A 22,515-nucleotide genomic window follows, 5' to 3' on the forward strand; every position below is an offset into this window, starting at 1 on the left:
TTACTTGACCGCCTGCACAGCATGGTCCTGAGGCGCAGACTGAACCGACTGTCAGTGTACACGTCTTGGAATCACAGCACGAGGCTGGCAAAGAAGCACACTCCTGAAAGGGAAATCGGATGCTCTGACATACCTTCCAACTTGTATTCACATTGGACAGATATTTTAATGACGACAGCATATTATATAGTATATAGAGAGATGCTTAGCTTGATGCTGGCCAATTTATAAAAAAATTAAGCCACTGATTTATTAATTTATCAGTTACCTACTGTGTGCTAGACCATGTGTTCTTTATATCCCTAGCATATACTTGACCATGTTGGTAGTAAGATATTTTGAAGCCCTAAACTTTCCCAAAGCCAAGATACCAGGAAGATCTCTCTGCCTTTTGTAGAAAGAGAAACACAAGATGTGAAATAAATAGAAGTTATGATTTAACAGTTTCATTACAGTGACTGGTTCTTAATCAACCTTTAGGAATTGACTCTATTTTTAATAAGTCTATAACTTTTATGATCTATTCAAAGTTTACTTTAATTCTCTAAAGATGAAGAGCTTGAAAATATTTCTGAACGTGACTGAAATTATCAACTTTATATCACTCACCCACATTTTATTATGCCTTCTGTTATGCTATAAATCATCTCTGCCCAGTGATTTTGTTTTTCAAAATTCTGTTATTAGGCTTAATTAAAGCAAAAGGTAAGAAAGGAGAAAGCTGGAAGAACACTGCACGCACGCACGCACGCACGCACGCACACACACACACACACACTTTTAAATTCCCAGGGACTTGAAATAGGGCTGATTGAGCAAAATTTCATTTGAATGTGAAGAGGTATGTTGTCCTGGATTTCAGTAGTCTTAATCTAAGCTATCGCATGATACTAAGGCATATTGAATTTGCAGTATTTTCCAGATCTGTTGTGTTTAGTCAATGTCATTGCTATTGCTCTCCTTATGGAATTCCAGAGGGTAAAGTTTTATCACAGGGCTTTGTGACTCAATTATATAACATTTAATAGAGCTAATCAGATACACTACTGTTGATTTTCATTAGAAATTTTCAAGGGATTTCCATTCAGACCCAAACAAAACAAGTGGGTATTGGGGGATAATTCCATCAAAGCACATCATGTAGCTAGGTATCTAAAAATACACTTTTCATATACACAAATGACCTCAGCTACTGCAGCAGGGAACGCTCAGCTCCATTCAGGTCTTATTTCTCTCATGTCCATACCATTCTCTATGAGTCTCACCGTCTCCCTCTCTCCCTCAATGCATTCCCTTTATTTCTACTCTTCCCACCTCACTCCAATCCCTTAGATCCAGTTTGATCTAAGATTTCTGTGGGTTGGAAACACATGTTTATTGGTTAAGTATGGTCCAAATCGTTTGTACTTAAATATTAAATATTCCAAGCCACAAGTGTGCTTCTTGTGTTTCCATATCCAATTGTGAAAGCTTCATATCTATCTTTCTGAATGGCAGAAGATCTTAGATGAAAAATAAATACAGGCATACCTCATTGTATTGTGCTTCACAGAAACTGTTCTCTACAAATTGAAGGTTTGTGGCAACTCTGTACCAAATAAGTCTATTGGCTCTATTTTCCTGATGGTATCTGCTCACATTATGTGTCTGTGTCACATTTTGGTATTCTCACAATGCTTCCAGCTTTTCCATTATTATATTTGTTGTGGTGTCTGTGATCAGTGATCTCTGAAATTAGTATTGTACATTTTTTTATGCACCATAAAGTGTGTCCACAGAATGACAGCAAACTTCATGGACAAATGTGTGCATGTTCTGACCATGTTTCCCCATCTCTCTCCCTCTCCTCAGGCCTCCCTATTCCCTGAGACACTACAATATTGAAATCAGGCCAATTAATAACCTACAATAGTCTCTAAGTGTCCAACTCGAAAGAAGGGTTGCATGTCTCTCACTTTAAATCAAAAGCTAGAAACGATTAAGCTTAGTAAGGAAAACCAAAGCCCCATCTCCAATTCTATGAAGGCTGAGAGAGGGGAGGAAGTTGCAGAAGAAAATCTGGGAGCTATGGGAGGTTGGTTTATGAGGTTTAAGGAAAGAAGCTGTCTCCACTAACAGAAAAGTGCCAGTGAAGCATCAGGTGTTGATGGAGAAGCTGCAGCAAGTTACCCAAAAGATCTAGCTTAGTGAATGTATGAAGGTGGTTACACTAAGCAACAGATTTTCAATGTAGATGAAATGTAGAAGATGCCGTCCAGGACTTCCATAGCTAGAGAGAAGTCAATGCCTGGCCTCAAAGTTTCAAAGGACAGGCCAAGCCTTTTGTTCAGGGCTACTGAAGCTCATGACTCTTAAGTTGAAGCCAATGCTTAACTGCCATTCCAAAAATCCTAGGGCCCAGTAAAATTGTTAAATCCACTCTGCCTGTGCTCTATCAATGGAACAACAAAGCCTAGATGACAGCACATCTGTTTACAACATGGTTTACTGAGTTGTTGAAGCCCACTGTTGAGACCTACTGCTCAGAAAAAAGATTCAAGTTATTCCTGCTCACGGACAGTGCACCTGGTCACCCAAGAGCTCTGGTGGAGATGGACATCAGAATTCAGGTTGTTTTCATGCCTGTTAACACAACATCCATTCTGCAGCCCATGGGTCAAAGAGTAATCTGAACTTTCAAATCTTATTATTCAAGAGATATATTTTGTAAACCTATAAGTGCTACAGATAGTGATTTCTCTGATGGATCTGAGCAAAGTAAGCTGAAATCCTCTGAAAAGGATTCAGCATTCTAGATGTCATTAAGACCATTTCATGAGGAGAGATCAAACATCAACATTCACAGAAAACTGGAAGAAGTTGATTACAACCCTCCTGGATGTCTTTGAGGGGCACAAGACTTCAGTGGAGGAAGTCACTGCAGGTGTGGTGGAAATAGCAAGGGAACTAGAATTAGGAGCGGAAGCTGAAGATCTATCTGACTGAATTGCCACAACATCATGATAAAACTTGAATGGCTGAGGAGTTGCTTCTCATGGAAGAGCAAAGAAAGTAGTTTCTGGGGATGGACTTTACTCCTGGTGAAGATTGTTGAAATGACAACAAAGGATTTAGAATATTACATAAAATTACATAAAGATGATAAAGCGGTGGCAAGGTATGAGGAGATTGACTCCACTGTTTTAAAAAGGGCTGCTGCAGATAAAATGCTATCAAACAGCATCACATGCTACAGAGAAATTGCTTGGAAGAGTCAATGGATGTGGCAAATTTCGTCATCATCTTATTTTAAAAAATGACTTCAGTCACCCCAACCTTCAATAACCACCACCCTGATCAGCCAGCAGCCGTCCACATCAAAGCAATCTCCTCCAGCAGCAAAAAGATTATACCTCACTGAAAACTAAGATGATGGTAGCATTTTTTAGCAACAAAATGTTTTAACTAGGGTGTGCACATTGCTTTTTTTTTTTTAGATATAGTGCTGTTGCACCCTTAAGAGACTGTTACAGTATAGTGTGACACAACTTTTACATGCACTGGGAAACCAAACAATTCATTCAACTTGCTTTATTGTGGTCGGGAACAGAACCACAGTATCTCTGAGGTATGCCTGTACTGAGGAGGGACACACTCCCCAGGGGAAGTGTAAACTGAGGTCAGCTCAGCTACTGGATTAATGACCTTGAAAAATCACCTATGTGGATAACTGACAAACCACTGAATCCATTTACCAATGTACAAGTGTACCCATTAGTATTGTAATCCCTACATGCTTTCTGCAGATCTTCATAGCAAAGTGAGTTTGACAAACTAGGGAAAATGGCAGGGTAACTCTATATAAATCAATTAATCACTTTGATGTAATTCTGCTGTATATTCTTCCAAGCCAGTACCAACCTCCTCACTCCCACAGTCACATTGCTCTCCTTGTTCCACTTCTCCGTTGCCACAGTCGGCAGCTTTGTATGATGGATCTGAGCGTGGCTGATTTCGAAGACACTGGGAACTTGGCTTTGAAATCAAGTGTGCAAAATCCTCCATGCTGCAGTTACTAAAGCTCTTCACACCAGTGGAATGACTAAAAATATATCAAACATCAAATTTTTAGGTAAATGATGCTTCCATAAACTGCCTAGCCTCAGAATAAAGCTCTTCAATAGCATTCCACAACAGACAAAAGGCTCAATTTTTTAAAGTGTCAAACTTTCGTTTTCTGTGCCTGGGAAGTCAACTGTGCAAAAGTTTAAATATTTTTGGTAGGCATAACTAACTAATCAATGAAGTGTGTTGGCTGATACATGCCACTGCTGTCACTTGCAGCTTTTATCTCACAGAGCACCTTCTCTGCTTCTTCTCTTTCCACTCATGACTTCTAAATATCGTAATACCTTTGCATTCACAAAGAAGAGTGGGCTTTTCCCTTCTTTATTAACACTTATTCATAGATATCTCACCCAGTTCTATACTGGATTATTATAGATAACTCCTCTACCAGCTAGCTCTGATACCTTTATCTCCAACTTAAAGTTATCACCTAAACTCCAGAGTCCAACATACACAAGTGATGGGAAAGAGCCAATATAATTAAAATATGGTCTTTGAAAAAAATCTATTAATTGATGAAGCCCAAGTGAGAGGGATTAAGAAAATAAAGGAGAAAATGCCAGTTGTCTATATCAGAGATAAAAGAGATTGTCACTGGAAAGCCCAGTGACTTTCAAAGGAAATAATCGAAGATTATAAAAATTTACAGCAAATTAATTTCAATGAAAATACTTTGAAAATAACCAAAATCTAAATAAATACCCTTATATTTTAAAAATGAATTATTAAACATCTTTCCAAAAAAATGTCTATTTCCATTCAGATGGGTTCACTGGTAGATTCTATCAAATAATTTGGGAAGAATTAATACCAACTTTCCAAAAAAGTCCACTGTTATCCCAAAATTTAAACCCTTCAAAGGAACTACAAGAGAATCCCGATAAAAACCAGTGCCCCTCATAATATTAGAGAAAAATCATGCAACAAATAGGATAAATACATAAAATAATAATGCATCATGTCCAAATGTAGTTCATCCCAGGAAAAAAACTGTTTAAAAATTGTTATTCAAATATTTATAATTCAATAAAAAATATTTTAATGGCTAACAGAATAATGTAGAAAAAATACATTAATCTCAAAATGTGATAAAATTTATTTAGGACAAAATCTTGGGCAAACAAGGAATAAAAAGGAACTTTTTCAACCTAATTAAAAAGCCTCCATGAAAAACCTTCAGCTAACACATTTAATGGTGAAAGAGTAAGGAATCTGCCCCATAAGCCAGAAACACAGCAAAGACAGCCACACATAGTTTACATTGTAGTCCAAGTCTTAACCACTGTATAAGGCAAAAAATAGAAATTGAAAAAATATAAAGATTGAAAAGGAAAATGTAAAACTGTACAATATGTGGTTGTACATGTGTAAAATTTTAATAAAGCTAAAGGCTCAGAACTAATAAGTTAATTTAGCAAAGTTGTAGGATACAAGTTCAATAAAATCTCAATATGCTACAATCGGAAATTTCAGAGTAATATCATCAGGTACAATTAGAAAAAACAATTAAAGGCCAATCTATTTACACTTAATAATTTCTCCAAAGAAAAAAAAATGAGAAAATACTGTCTTTTGTAGGATGCCAACCATGATGAGAATAATTCAGACACCCCAACAAAATAACCTACTTTCAAAAGTGAGCAGAGACACCTGCACAATATGTAGGAGGAGGCAGAGGTTCCAAGAAGCTATTCCTGTTTAAGATCTTCTAATCCTTCCTATCATTTCTTCTTCATTATAACCATTGTAATGATCGCACAGTATCACAAGCAACATATCCTCACCATCACTAAAAACTATAATCAAAGATAAGTAAAAATTTAATAAGCAGCACTCAACATCATTAATAACAATAGTCTGCTGCCATCAGACCATGTATTGATCCAGTTCCATGATCACCTAAGTTTTGTTTTCTATAGCCACCTCTGGGATCATTATTTTCATATGGGTTCCTCCTGAATCAGAGCCTGAGATAAACATTGGAGTGCAAGTTTTTCTAGGAAAATGATTGTGAAACCAGGAGGGAAGGAATGGAGAGCATGAGATGTCATCATTCGTTACTGTAAGCAGTGGGGCTTGATTCTCTAGGACATCTGAGAAGCAGGAAATGGTTCCAGGAATTGTCCACCAGGAGGAAGGCTCCAGCCACCAACTGCATGACAGTTTCCCCAACTCCCCCGACTATTCGGTCCTGATTCTGTAAAACCTCACAGTGTACCCTGAGAATACTGATGGCAACAGCAAACAAACTCACTAGGTCTTTGAGGCACGATAAGAACACTGCAAAAGACCTTCTAGTGACAGAAAGCTGAATAAATAACATCTGAAATCAATAGATACCAAGAGCTGAGGCTGAGCCAAGGCAGAATGAAGGAGAGTCATACAGATGAGGCCGTACTAATAAATCATTCTTGCTTATCAAATCATCCATTAAATGATAAAGATCATTCAAATAAGCACAAGTAATAAATGTAGAGTTAGATACCATATGAGAAAGCAAGTGTGTCATTAGATTACAGGAGATACAGAGATAGAGATATACAGCACTGGCATTGAATACATATATATATACATATAAACACATACACATATATCGATTTGGAGGGGTCACTGATCACAGCTTATATTCAACCATTATTATTTTAATAACTAGACTTTCTTAAACTAAATACACCAACTTATTTTCATATAAACCATATATATAAAGCATCTTACATGGCTTCTGGGTTCATTATGCAGATAGCTCCTGAGCACTGGCATTTGTTAATGTCATCATAGCTATTCCCATACTGAGGCTCAGTAGTTGAGCTATAATAACTGCAAGTGATTCCAGATTTAAGCTTCCAGGATCCTGGAAAAAAAATACATGTACACACTCACATGTTAGGAGATAATTCATTTACCTAGAGAATAATGAATTATTAAAAACTGTCCTTTGATAAAACATAATAAAGACATTTAATATGTTAACCACAGAAATGCCATCCAAGTTGGCCTAATATGTTATAGGTAGCAATTACCAATATGAGAAGAATATGAACAGTAAAATCTGAAATGTTACCAAAATGCAAACGTCCTGTTCACTTGCTGGCATCAGTCCAAGTAAAAAAAGACCCTAATAACTTATTAATCATATATAACAATAGTTATAGTCATATTTGTACCCAAGAAAGAAAATCTTTAAAGATACACACATAATGTGGGAAATTATTAATAGATTGTGTTCATTTATAATTTAATTATTTGAAGATGAAGATTTACTATGAATGTTACATACATTATTTAAAAAATCATAAATTAACCCACTGATTTAATTTACATTATGGTAAATGATGACTGATGATAAGAATGCTGGCTATCCATTCTTCCTCAGTTACTTAAACTCTTTTCAAAACTAAAATGCCTTTATCATTCTTCTTTTTATAAATGTAAGATACTTATTATACCACATTTGGACCATACAAAAACATATGAAGCTTAGGGAAAATCCACAGATTACACTGCATCTTCAAATACATCTAATAACATTTTGATGAATACACTTCAAGATAGGGTTCTATCTCTCCCACTAAAACCTGCACAGAATAGAGGGGCTACTCTCTTGACAAATCTGAAAGTACAAGCAGTCAGAAGGGAAGAACACTAGAATTCACAGCACCGCCGACCTGGAAGTGAGTTTATATCCTTTGGCCTGATGGCCCGGAGCCAGAGTTTGGAGGTGAGCACTGTAGTGTACAGACAGAATCAGGAGAAATTTTCTAATTCTGGATTGAGGAGTGGGAAAGAAAACTCCTACATCTCAGGGAGAGTGGGGAAATCCCATTTATTTTTCTCTCCTGCTCCTCTGTTCTCCCATGCCTTGTCCCCCAGATGGCTCTGAAGGGGCAGCGGCAGCCCCAGGTAGCTCTGTGCGGGAATCTGCAGTCAGAGCTCACCTCCAGGCAACCACCTCCTCCTCTCCTTTCGGTGGAGCTGTGGCTTCAACAGCTTGGGTTCAAACAAGGTGGGTTCTTTTTGTTATTTGTTTATTTATTATTGAAGTGTAGTTGGCATAGTTTTGTTTTCTTGTACTCTGTCTCCCCCTGCTTGGCCATAGAAGTGGGAAAGGGTCTATCCAGGCAACTAAAAAGGGCAGCTTCAAGAAACTGACATGTGCCAGGGAGACAGCAGAGGTATGAATTTGGGTAATCAATCCCATAAAACAACCTATCCATCTATCTCTGTATCTATGTACCTATCTATCTCTCTCTCATCAGCATCATCATATTCTCTATCGTGCATCTATCTTTTAAGTATTAGCCATTGTACCAATTAGAGAAATAGTACAAAACCTGCAGAGTGAGCCAGCAGCCTGCAGATCAGGAGAGGCAGTGATGCAGTTCCTGTCTGAAGGCCAGCAGGCTGGAGACCCAGGTGATACAATGGTGCAGATGAAGCCTGAAGGACAGTCTGCTGACAAATGCCCTCTTGCTTAGGCAGAGTCGGTCTTTTTGTTCCATTCAGGCCTTCAACTGTCTGTATGATACCCACCCACATTACGGACAGCAATGTGCTTTATACAAATTTCACCCATTTGAGTATCAATCTCATAAAAAACCCTCCAAACTGACATAAATTAGCCATCGCAAGCATTCCTCAAACTTTACAGGTCCAGGTACAAAATAAACCTCTTCTTCCACCCTTCCATTTCCTATCTGCCTCCAAAGCCTACCCCACCTTCCTCTACCTAGTTTTTCAGGACAAATCTGAGGCATAATAATGATTTTTCCATCATACATGCAACGCATCTGATAAGTTAGCAAGCCCTTCTGTTTTATTTTCGTAATTTATACCAGATAAAAACTACTCACATATCTGATAATAAAATACTAGTTTATATCACTCATCTGCAAGTGTCTCCTATTTGGTCTCCTTGCTTTGTACCCTTGCCCCCTGACAATTACTTCTCTTTAAGGCTACCGGAGAAATAATTCTCTCTGGCTTAAAAACTTGTAGTTCCTACTCATTGCAAAGAGAATAAAATCCAAAACTGTTTATCATGATCTTCAAGGACCTATACAATCATACTTTCACCTACTTCAATGACCCTTGTTCATGACATTCATTTCCATTTGAAATAATGATCTTTCTCATGGACTGATTTCCTAGACCTTCCCGTGACTGCTTTTGTCTCGTCATTCATACCTCCTTTTCAGCATCTCCTCAGACTTTCTCTCTGATCTACTATATATCCTGTCCATTTTTACCATATTATCCTAATGCTATTAACTGAAACAATATTATGACATTATTTTAAGTTAAATGATCTTACATTTCTAAGGTGAAATGATCCTACTTTCGTTGGATAAAATCACTTTGGTCATAGTCTGTTATCTTTATAGATTGCTGGATTCAGCTGATTAGTATTTTGACTTACCTCCTCTAGGTTAGTGAATAAATTAGCCTCTAATTTCCTTTGTGCAGCAACCTTGTTTGATATTTTTATTATTGTGGTAATGCTGATTTCCAGTTGTGTGAAAGGTATTCTCTTTTTCTATTCTCTACAAATGTATGAGATTGAAAGAATCAGTTTCCTCATAATCATATAGAATGCTCCCCTAAAAGCATTGTCTTTTACCTTGTGATACTTTCAGATAAATTAATTCCTTTAGCAGTTTGGTGTTATTCTGAATTTTTACTTTTTTCTTGTGCAAGTTTTAGTAAATTACTGGCTCCCTTTAACAATGTTTTCAAATGTATCTAAGTTATACAGTGTTCTATTATTACCTTAATAGTATCTATATCTGTAGCATTTCCCATTATTTTCATAATTTTATTAATATAAGCCTGCTCTGTTTTATAAAAATAAGTTCTGCTGGAAATATGCTTGCCTTTTAGGTTTTTAAGGTCTAATATCCTTTTTGAATATCTCTATTCTACCTCTAATCTTTCATAGGTTTCTGCTTTTATCTTAATTTCCTGCCTTCTACTTGTTTTCATGTTATTCTGTTTTTATTTTCTCATATACGTTTGGATAATCAGCTCACTGATTTTCAGTTTATTTTCTGCCAGTTTATTAGATACTAATTTCCTTAACTATTCTGCCTTTCCTCCCCCACTCCTCAAACTTCAGCAGAAATTATTGTGATGTTTAGATATTATTGATTTCCCATATCATGATCTTCTAATTTCCAACAATGCTTTTGACTTAAAGTCTATCGTGACTATTTTATTTTAATTTTTCATGTTTGTTTAGTGCATGACAAAACTGCCTTGGCAACTTGTCATAAATCTCTTAAAAATATGTCAGGTTGTATTTTTAGACTTCCTATTTTGTTACACTGATCAATTTATCTACACTGCAGTATCTTAATTACTATAGTTTTTAAGAAGTTATATCTTCAACTTTTCTTCAACTTCCAAAGTTGTTTTATATATTTTCCCTTTTATATTTACATATAGGAATTTAGTATCAGCTTGTCAATTTTTACCCAAAAAAAAAACCTGCTGAGACTTTGATTGGCATTGACATTGATCACTATAATATCGTAAAAGACAATTTAATTTAATATAAAGGTAATAAAATGACCCCTTCTGTAGCATATTGTTTCTTTCAACAAAGTAAGAAAAAAATTATATGAGATAATCAAAAACAATAGTAGTAATGTGCTACTAAAATGGGATATTTAGGAAAAAACTTCAAATACATTTAAGCAGGATTAATTTCCCTTTAAAAAGTACAAAGATGGGATTAAAAAATAAAATGCATTGTAAAAAGCTTAGATTTACAAACTGAGCTTTATTATTATATTAAAGTGTTTATAATAACCTAAAGCAAACATAATACCTAATAACACAATATTGAGCTTTTCCTCTGAGATCAGGAATGATACAAGAATGTCTGCTATTAATTACACATTATTCAATTCAACTCTTTCAACTGAATATTATTCTTGAGACCCTAGTTAATTACAGAAAAAAAATTTAAAGATACATATTGTGGAAAGGAAAAAAAGAACAAAATTGTTCTTATTGACACATGACAACATTGCACACAGAAGAATTTAAATCAAAAGCTACAATATAGAAATACCATTGGATACAAGTCATTGTATATCATTTGTCTTTCACCATAAAAGAAACATGTTTAAGTTATAGTTAAAATATATTTACTGATATCATCAAACAAGGCTAAATACCTAGAATAAATCAAACAAAATATATGCTAAAACTTCTGCATGGAAGATTTATGCCTATTTGCCTCAATAATGAATTAACATTTTACATGTTTCTTATTTAAGTGGAATATATTTTATCATTTTTATACTCACCTTGACTTTGCCATTAATATATCTCTTGTAAATAACTAATTAAAAAATTTTTAGAAAAGTACTTTTAAAAAATTTTAAATCAGAGACTCTGTCTGATTTGGTGAGTTTAATCCAGTTACACTCACATAATTGCTGTCATATGAAGATATATTAAAACCATTTTATTTTATATTTTCCATTTGTCTTACTTGTTTTTACATTTCTTCTTCCCTGGCTATGTTTACATTTCCATTCGATTGTTACAGTGCTTTGCTTTTGTTCTTAAGACCAATATTCATTGGATAGCCCAGCTCCAGCTATTTGCATCTTAAGACAACAAAAAATTTTAGCTATATTTATTCACTTTCAGTTTCATAATCTTGTAGCTTTTCATGGAAATAAGACAATTTCTACCAATATGTCCTGAATGTTAGTCTTTTGTTTGGCAAATCTTTTGAGGGCTTATATGCCTGAAAATATTTTTACTGTGCCTCAAATTTCTTTTTAGTTATGAACTGTGCCTTCAAAGTACTTTTACCCTCAATACATTCCTTTAGCATCCAATGTGGCTTTTCTGACTATGGAATGTCTTCCTTATTTTATGATTTTCTTTCTTCTGGAAACATAACAACTTGTCTTCATATTTGATATTTTCATCTCATTGTTGTGCATATTTTTGCTCTTCTTTTTTTATTTTCCATGTGCCCTTTGCATATGACAACCCACGTTCGTCCCCTCCTGCCAGATGGTGTAGTGTGAGGAATCATGAGGAGATTCCCAGAGGGACTTCCTGACAGAGGCATTTTGTTGATCTGGCAGTGGCTGGAAACTGTTCTGTGAATGTAATTCTGTGAAATTTATTTTCATGTTCCCTTCAAAAGTTTTCTTATGATTTTAATACTTTCATCTCCATTATTCTTAATGTCTAGATATTGGTACTTGTACTTTAATCATCCATTTCTCTTAACTTTTCTTTTATCTTCCCTAACTTTTCCAATGTCTCCTGTAAAATGTCCTTATTCGGATTTTCCAATTTCATCATTTATGCTTCACATGCATTGATCTTATCCCTTATGCAATTAATCCTTTTCTATGATAGCTTACACTTTATTTTGTTTGAAATTCCTGGTTATAAGTACTTAATAAAACTGCTTCAAATGGTATATGTTGTGTAGTGTGTATTTTCCTCTGAGGCCGGAGGAAGTTGAATAGTCAGGCTCTACATAGTCAACAGACAATATGTCTGGTAATATGTAATGTTGCAAGTCCTTGAGGCCAAGAACTGACTTGTGTCAGCCTTTGGGAGTAAGTGAACTTGGCAAGACAGGTGGATGCATGTGGTCCAGGGCAAGGAGATGCGGACATCAAAACTGTTGATTTCTGACTTGCTTCTACTCAAACAAAAACTGCTCAGTTATGGTTTCAGCTATACACTTTTAGAAAGGAGCAGCCCTGGAAGGACATAGTGCCAAGGGAGAGATGGTACTGGGTGTTTAAGTACCAGAGGGCAGAGTTTCCACCATTTTCTTCAACAGCTCACTGCTGTGAGTAAACAATGACTGCTGCTGATTTTCCTAGTGAAAGATCAGGCAATGACTATCCAAGTGAAGTGTGGAGAATAAATAGGAAGAAGAATATTAAGAAAAGCTCTTCTCTGAATGCTCCTTTCACTGCAGAGACCACTACCCTCTGCCCATGAGCCGCAGACTTTCCAGTAAAGGATGGCATTTCCTTTCTCCTGGTAGTTAGCTGGCCTTTGGAGAGAATCAGTTCTGCTCTTAAGATTTCCTACTGTTGCATGTGATTGGATAAACCAGTCATATTCCAGCTTTTGAGACTAGTCTCCATTTGATTGATTCATTTATTTATTTTTTTAACTTAGCTTCCCTTGTTCACTGAAACAAGAGCATTATATGTCGCCTCCCAAACTCCAGCAGACATTGTACAAATGCACAAAAAATTTAAAAAGGCAAGTTCTATGTATCAGAATAACCATAGATAGGCTTTATGAAATAGGGCAAAAAACATACCAATTTTCAATACACCAGGATTTTCTACTAAGATAAATAATGTCAATTAGGGCATGTGATTCTGTTATTCTTCACCTATGCCCCACGAAGCACTTTAAGGCAGGTGATAAATAAGCTTCAAAGTTTAATTTTAACCTGGTTCATAATTATGTTAGCTACATAATTAAAACAGTTAAAAAATCCATCCTTGAAATTAAAATCAATTAATGATTAAATGTTGAGTATATGAAAAATTCATAAGCATTTTATAAGACTAAAAAAAATTGCAAAAGTTTTGTATGTAGTAAGTTCAATAAGGGCTTCTTATAATTCAAACATTTTTAACAGCAGCAGAGGCAAAGATCCCTAGAATCATCATGCAAATTTTAGGATACTTAGAAATAATAAAATAGGGAAATATCTAACTGTATATTAATCTAAATAGCATTCTATATGCATCTTAGTTGTGCAAATTAAACTATACCAACCACAGCAACACCTCCTCTGTACTGAGGGTCACATATCTTCCCTTGAAAGGTTGCACCAACATACTTTGATTTTTCTCTGTAACTTAAGTTTAAAGAAAGGATCATAATCACATAAATTTGTAAAATTAAGCATGACTAATATTCAATGTGCCTAATGCAATTTCTGTTTTGCACATTTATATCATAAATTCATAGGTATTATCACCTAACATTAAGGTAACAAATCACAGAAGTGAATAAATGTGTCTGCTTCCCTTGAAAACAATCAAATAGACTTAGACAACAATAGAAAGTGTATTCTCATATGGAATGTTGAGAAAATAATGATTCTTTCTGTAATGTTTCTTAAAAATAATTCAAGTAAATAATTCCTAAAATAACAAAATAATAAATAAATAACTAAAATTATTTCAAATTAGAAAGATAAGGAAATATGGTTTATAAATAGGCAGTCAGTCACTTTATGGACTGAAGTCTCCCCTTAATCAGACAGAATTAGCCAGAGCCATGCAAAGGTGGGGCATATCTGTAAGACAGAAAAATATTTAAAAGATTATAATTTTAGATATATATGATCATTTGCATAATATAATAATATATAATATACATACGTCCTGAATACTGATAAGAGAAAAACAAAGGAGGTTTATATTTTGTAAAATGGAACACCATGTGAATATGGTACATCAGAGATATTAAATATACAAAATTATTTCTAAACCCTTGTTATTTTTGGCTTTATTTTATGGAAGTAAAGCATAAAGAGAAAAGGCCAAATTACTGTACTCATAGAATTCAGGCACACTGCTTCAGACAGATATTGTTAACATTTTATGCAGTAAGCTATTTAGTGATATGTACATACTTTACGAAAGCATATGGTAACAAGACTGAAGGAATGAGTGTTAACTACAGAGCAATAAATGGGATGGTTGATATCAATAATTCTGCTACAAAATCTGTGTTGTGGAAAAACAGTATTCACATGATCCTATATGTAAGAAAAATTGGTTGAAATTTGGTTAAATATAGGGATGTTGCTTTTGTATAAGGTTTAGTAATGCCAAGATATGCTTACACAAGTAAAACTGCCACATCGTGTGGACGCAAAACAAGATATGATCTTTTCCATTTTAAAAATCTGTGTAATAAGTCATTAGCATCTCCGGTTACCGTAATTTTATTTTCATCCATCTAAAGTTCCAATGAAGATAGAATTATTGTAATATTAAATGAAGAAAAAATCTAAAATAGAAAACATAAAGAAAATATATTCAAACATCATGGTTTAAATAGGTTTGGGTAAAATCTATGTTGATGATAATAGGAAACAAGTGAACTGTAATTCTGGATTGGGTCTTATAAAGTACATTAGCAGGTAATAAATATTACTAATAAAAGAAGCAATAATGAACATTTTGAAATAGTTGTACTTAAGCAAGCCCACGTCAAGTGTTTTATTAATTTAATCTTCACAGTAACCTAATTATGTACACACAATTAGTATTATTCCTACTGAAGAGCTGGAAGAGCAAAACTTAAAATGGTTATAGAATTTGCCCTACTTCACACAGCATGTGTATTCAGGCAGTGTCATAAAAGAAAGTATGGAAATTGTTTAAGTAACACAAGCAAATACAAAGATACTAAAAAGCAAACACAGCATTAGTCAATCCCATCAACTGGAAGACTTTTTGAGTAACAACACCTGCATCAGAACCCATTACACTGAAAAAGATAACCACCTTTTAGATTTAAATATATATTGAATACTATGTAATGATTATCATTCTAAAATCTAATATACGGGGTTAAGAATTTTTTTAAATTGCCAATTTATTAGTTTTTAAACACCATTTGTTATTATAGAAATAATAAGTCAGTGTGAAAATTGGAAAATACAAAAAAATACAAAAACACGCTACAAACTCTTCTAAAAATCGAAATGGAAGGAACACTTCCAAACTCATTTTATGAGGGAAAGCACTGCCTTGATACCAAAGCCAAAGACACCACAAAGAAAAGAGAAGTTACAAGCCAATATCCCTCATGAACATAGGTGCAAAATGCTCAACAAAATACTGGCAAACTGAAGTTAAGAGCGCACTAAAGGATCACACACCATCATCAGCTGGCATTAATTCCAGGAATGCATGACTCATTCAAATTCCTCAAATCACTCAGTGCGATGAACTATGTTAATAAACCGAAGGGGAAAAATCATGATCACCTCAGTAGATGCAGAAAAAGCACTCGACAAAATTCAACATCCTTTCATGATAAAAACTCTCAATAAAATGGAGGTAGAGGGAACTACCTGAACATAATACAGGCTACATATAACAAGCTCCCAGCCAACATCATACTCAACAGTAAAAAGCTGAGAACTTTCCTCTAAGATCAGGAGCAAGGCAAGAATGTCTACTCTTGCCACTTTTATTTAAGACAGTATTGAAAAGTCCTAGCCAGGACAATTTGGTAAGAAAAAGAAACAAAAAGCATCCATATTGGAAAAGAAGAAATAAGACTGTCACTATTCACAGATTTTATATTATGTATAGAAAACCCTAAAGTATCCACTAAAAAAACCTAGTAAATAAATGCAGTAAAGTTGCAAGATAAAAAATCAACATGCAAAAATTTGTTGTATTTCAGCATAGTAATAACAGTTAAAAAGAGAAATTAAGAAAATGATCCCATTTACAACAGCATTAAAAAGAACACACAGGAATAAATTTAACCAAGGAGGTAAAATGAAAGATCTATACAGTGAAAACCTATCAGACACTGATGAGAGAAATTGAAGAAAACAAATTAATGGAAAGACATTTTGTGTTCATGGAATGGAAAAATTAATTTTGTTAATATGTACATACTAACCAAAGCAATATACAGATTTGATGCAATCCCTATCAAAATTCCAATGGCATTTTTCACAGAAACAGAACAAACGGTTATAAAATTTGTGTGGGACCACAAGAGACCTCAAAGAGCCAAAGCAAACTTGAGAAAAACAAAGCTGGAGACATCATGCTCCTCAGTTTCAAATAATATTACAAAGCTATGGTAATAAAGCAGGATGGTACTATCATAAAAACAGAAACACAAATCAGTGGAACAGAATAGAAAGCTCAGAAATAAACCCATGCTTTATGGTCAATTAATTTACAACAAAAGAGCCAAGAATATGTAGTGGGAAGGACAATTTCTCCAATAAGTGGTATTGGAAACTGGATAGCACAGCAAAATAAAACAAGACCTCTATCCTACACCATACACAAAAATTAACTCAAAATGGATTATAGTCTTAGATGTAGGACCTGAAACCATAAAACTCCTGAAAGAAAACATAGGCAGTAAGCTGTTTCACACTAGGCGGCAATTATTTTGGGGGGCTTGACACCACAAACAAAGGCAGCAAAAGCAAAAATCAAGTGGCATTACAGGTAGATATTGTTAATATTTTGACCATCGGGGCATTTTACGGTATGTAATACACTCTAAGGTAAGAAGCATATGGTAACAAGATTGAAGTAAGTTTTTCACACTAAAAAGCTTCTGCACAGCAAAGTATGCCATGAGCAAAATGAAAAGCAACCCACTGAATCAGAGAAAATGTTGGCAAACCATATATTTGATAAGAAGTTAATATCCAAAATGCATAAAGAACTCATACAACTCAACAGCGAAAAAAGCAAACAATCCAATGAAAAAAATAGGCAGAGGATCTGAAGACATTTTTCCAAAGAAGACATACAGATAGATGCCCAAGAGGGACATGGAAAGGTGCTCAACATCACTGATCCTCAGGCAAATGCAAATCAACACCACAGTGAGATACCACCTCACTCCTGTTAGAACGGCTATAACCAAAAAAACAAAGGATAACAAATTCTGGCCAGGATGTGGAGAAAAGGGAGCCCTTATGAGCCTCGTTGGTGGGATACAAATTGCTGCAACCACTATGGAAAAACAATATGCAGGCTCCTCACAAAGTTAAAAACAGAACTACCATATGATCCAGCAATTCCAACTCTGGGTATTTTTCTGAAGAAAACAAAAACACTAACTCAAAAAGATACATATACCCCTTTGTTCACTGCAACATTATTATTTATAATAGCCAGGATATGGAAACAACCAGTGTCCACTTATATATATTATATATGTAAATGTTGTTTATTATCAGAAATGAAATAGTATTAATAATTACAAACAAAATATCAATATATTAAAATATATATACATTTTTCCACAGTAAACTAAGGTTCAACATCAATGAAATATTATCCATCACAACAAACTGAAGGAGAAAACCTGCATGGTCATAACAATAAATGCTGGGAAAGCATTTGCTAAACTTGCAGCAATTACTAATAACTCAAAAAAGGGGAACCAAGAAAAACTATATAAATATGATGAAGATTCAACACATCAACAATGGCAATATCAGTGATTGAATAATGGTAGTAAATAATTTTCTAAGTCATTTCTATTAAAATCAGGAACTATATTCCCTTGCCTATATTCCCCTCATTATATAACATGGCCAGGTTGCCAAAACACAAGATAATAAAATAAGTGCTGTACAAAGATTTTTAAAGAAAAAATAAAGTTACATCTTTCAGCTTATGATATATTTTATACTGGAAAACCCATGAGACTCTAGTTAAACTACCATAATTATTAAGAGAATATGGTAAGGTAGCTGAATATAGGAACTATCTACAAAATTATAGACATTTTTCTTATTGTACATGAAAAAATTTATTTGCAATACTGAAAAATCTAAAATATAAGAGTAAATAAAATGAGAAAGGCAGTAAATCTATATGAAGAAACTATATCACTTAATCTTATTAAGTGATGTAAAAGCAGTCTAAGCCAAAAAAGTGTGTTTTTGGATAATAAGACTTCCTATCACAAACTTGTTAATGACCCTAGTTGGTATAATTTTTAATGCCCTCCCAATTAGAGTCCCCCATTTGTGTGGGAAGGAAGGAAAATGATAATAAGATTTATATGTGAGAATAAGAGCCTGAGAGAAACTGTATGCAAGAGAAATATGAGAAAGAACTGGAAGTAGAGATTTGCCTTGCCAGATATCACTATACCATCAAGTCACTGCAATCAAATTGATATGGTGTTAGTCTATGATTAGAAAAATGGATTAATAGGACACAAAATAGAGAACTCATAAATATATTCATTGATATGTAAAATCATAATATTGAATAGATTGTACTGGCACAACTAGCTTAATAAAAGTAGATACCCATTTAAGCCATAGTTTATCTTATGCCAGATATCAAAATACATTTCAAATGAATTAAAGAGTTAAATACAGACAGCACAAGAAAACTGCATATACAATTAAGAGTTAAGAATATCCCCTCTTAATTAAAACTACAAACCTAAAAACTACGTAAAAATGTGAAGGCATATCTGAATATACAAAAATTAAAGTTTTGTGTATTCCAAAAAAATCCACAAAGTCAATTACCAAAGGTAATATGTTGATATTTTATTTCAGATAATAAACAAAGCATGAATATTTTTAATATCCACAGATTTCTTATAAGTTAATAAGAAGGCAAACAAACATTAAGAAAATAAGCAAAAGGGATAAGCTGTAAATTTAGAGAAAAGCTAATACCAGTGGCCAGTCAACATTAACTGGTGTTTAATTCTCAGTTAAGAAAACAGAAATTAAAATCACAGTGAGATACAATTTTATACCCACTGACTGGCAATAATTAAAGGGAAATATAAAACCAGTGGTTAGCAGGTATGAGAGGAAAATAGTATTTTCAGTTTTAACTTGGAGATGTGAAAAGTTATAGCCTTTTAAAAATGAATGGAGAGCATCTGTTAAAATAAAACAACATATATCCTTGGACCCATCAGCCCTACTCCTGGTGACTATTCTTACAGAGATTAAATTCCCAAAACATGAAGACTGAAATATGAGGATAATTCATGTAGCATTTTTCATACTGGCAAAGCAAAACAAAAAACAAAAGAAAACTGGAACAAAGTGAATGTCTATCAATTAGGAAATAAATGAATAAATTATGGCCCATGCCTACCATGAAATGCTATGCAGTCCTTAAAAGAATGATTTAGTATTCAGTTGATTTGAAGAATTTCCCACATACTTACACACAAAATGAGTGGATTAGATAATCCAAGCAAACATCAGAGACTATCAGATTTGATTATGGAAAAAAAAATAGTTAAATGTATACTGTTTACAGAAAACAGACTGTATTTTCAAACATTTGTACAGCTTGAAAGTAAAAGTACTGAAAGGATATACCATGCAAACAACAATGATAAGGGAGCTGCTATCAGAAAGATATAAAATTATAAATATGCGTTTAAGAGCAGGACCTGAAAATTACACAAAATACAAAATACAGAATTGAAGGGAAAAAAAAATGTCAACAACATTTGGAGACTTAAGTACATGACTTTTAATAATAATGTAAAAGTTATAAGCAAAATACTAACAAACAAAATTATGCAACCTACACTATGTAAGAACTTGTTCACCATGTAAGAACTTGTTCATTATGCTTCAGAAGATTGGAGACTGTTGAGAGTTAGGCTTGGGGTTGATTAATGATTGTGTATTGAGTCCTGCACTCTTACGTTTAACTTGATAAATTACGTGTTCAAAACCAGTTGAAGGCTCCAAGGGCTCAATTCTGTAACTTGTATTTTCAAACTGTATTAAGCCCCTACAAATTCCAAAAAGGAAGTGAATAAATAAAATAATGGATTTTTTTAAAGTCAACAAGATGCCACTTAAATAGTTTTTAAAGTAGTATGTAGATAATTCTCAGTCTTAGTCTTAGGGGGTAAAGTAGGAAAAAGTTACTAAGTATCCACAAACTTACTGAGTGGCACAGAATGTGGCCCAATGCTTTGACATTTGCCTAGCATTTAGCATTTCATGGTCTCCAAATACATCAAAAATCTTAATGCAAGATAAGTGTAGGAGACATTACAAAAATTTCCATACTATGCCTTTTCAATAACTGTTTTCCATAATAAGTCATGCTGAAGAAGGCACGGTGGGCATAGTCAGAGTAGGGTGAAGGCTTCCAGGAAAACCAGGACGGACTATTTACAGTCAGAGCAATGTAACGATGGGCAAAGAAGTCCCCATTGAAACTCTGTTAAGCATTATGCAAAGTCAAGGTCACACTAATTCTCTAGGGAAAGATACCTAAGAATATAGACATCTTCAGTGAGATCAGTTAAAGGTCAAAAGGCCAGGAGCAACTTGGCCTGGAATGTTTGAGTGTTCTGCAAGGGTATGAGCATAACCCATGACTCTGCTGTCAGCCCTAGCAATCAGACTATGACCCATCCCACCTTGAGGACAGGGCAGGTGATGCAAGTCCACACCCCTAAGATTTTTCATGTTCTCGAAAAATCCTCAACTGCCTATAAAACCCCCTGGACAACGCACCACCATGGGCTCTCTTGTTCCCTCCTGGCGTAAGTCGGAAGCTCTGTCCTTTCACTTTATCTCTAAATAAAAGCCTGTACCTTGCTCTCCTACCTTAAGTGTTTGTGAAGCTCATTCTTCAGCTTCATGAACAAGAACCCCAGCATCATCTTTGGGTGCTTGTCTGGGATAATTTTGGAGGTATCAGCATTCAAGTGTTTTCTTTCACTGTCCTTATAGAAGGAAGCCATCTGTGGCACACAAAATCGGGTGCTTGTCAGCCACTTACATGGGACTAGCCTGGCTGCCGATCTCAAATTCTCAAGCAACAGGTTCCCCTGCGTCTCCCTCAGTGGATCCCCCGTCTCCCTTGGGAGCCGGGAAAGACACCTGAGTGGAGGCCAGGATTCCCCTTCAGAGGCATCTCCTCGGATGCGAGGGACTGAGGAAAGCCGTGGGCAACTGCGAGAGTCTAGGCTGAGGCTACACTTTAGCGGCTTCTCAAAGGCCCGCGTATCTGGAATAAGACCCTGACAGCCCAACTGGGTATCCGTGAGAAACCACAATGTACAGATTGAGACACTGAACGCAATGGACAGTGGCCAGACCATATATAAGAACAGAAGTCTGGCCTACAACCTGCAGCAACCTCCCAGGAAACCAGCCCCATGACTGACAATGAACAGGCCAGGAAGCCACAAGCCAGACTTTGTCGGAAGTTGCATTGGCACCTCCAGCAACAATCCAGGAGGCTAAACAGTAACCTCCATGGCAATGAGCCCAATCAGCACTGGATTAAAAGCTGACAGCTTGCTTAATTTTTGTCCCTGCTTCCAATTTAGGACCAACCAGAGAAAGTCAAATAGGCATTCCTGAACAATCACATCAAATGCATCACTTCTAGTTAGCGCCCATGCCAACAACTTCCTTCCAGTCAGGGCATTTCCCGAAGCTTTCCCTTTTGCTACTACATAAACCTTCCCCGCTGCTCTTCCTGCCTTTGAATATTTGCTAAAATGTGAGTGATGGTGGCCGACTCCCTTGCTGTGGCATGCTCCGAATAAATAGCCTCTGCTTATTCTCATTTGTTTGTTTGTTTGTTGTTTATCATGAGTTCCTCAAAAGCTGAGGAACTCATCACATCATAATAAACTGCTAAAAAA

The 22,515-nt window shown here is 35.1% G+C and overlaps 1 long non-coding RNA gene across 9 annotated transcripts in view; it reads right to left on the bottom strand.

The window, feature by feature from the left end:
• The window catches only part of LOC140845100 (uncharacterized), a 61,894-nt gene that overhangs the window by 16,735 nt on the left and 22,644 nt on the right, over positions 1-22,515 (bottom strand). The window contains exons 2-7 of one of the 9 annotated variants that reach the window (XR_012123786.1): positions 15,067-15,138; positions 13,894-13,975; positions 9,524-9,647; positions 6,823-6,958; positions 3,901-4,081; positions 5-103 (exon numbers count right to left, since the gene is read on the bottom strand). This is a non-coding gene — a long non-coding RNA (uncharacterized lncRNA). Of the gene's footprint in view, positions 1-4; positions 104-3,900; positions 4,082-6,822; positions 6,959-9,523; positions 9,648-13,893; positions 13,976-14,971; positions 15,139-21,466; positions 21,604-22,515 lie in introns of all 9 variants that reach the window. The other 8 variants (XR_012123780.1, XR_012123782.1, XR_012123781.1 and 5 more) reach the window with 8 other exon arrangements.

The sequence above is a fragment of the Manis javanica genome, chromosome 12 (genome assembly GCF_040802235.1).
Source record: "Manis javanica isolate MJ-LG chromosome 12, MJ_LKY, whole genome shotgun sequence".
Taxonomy (NCBI): Eukaryota; Metazoa; Chordata; class Mammalia; order Pholidota; family Manidae; genus Manis; species Manis javanica.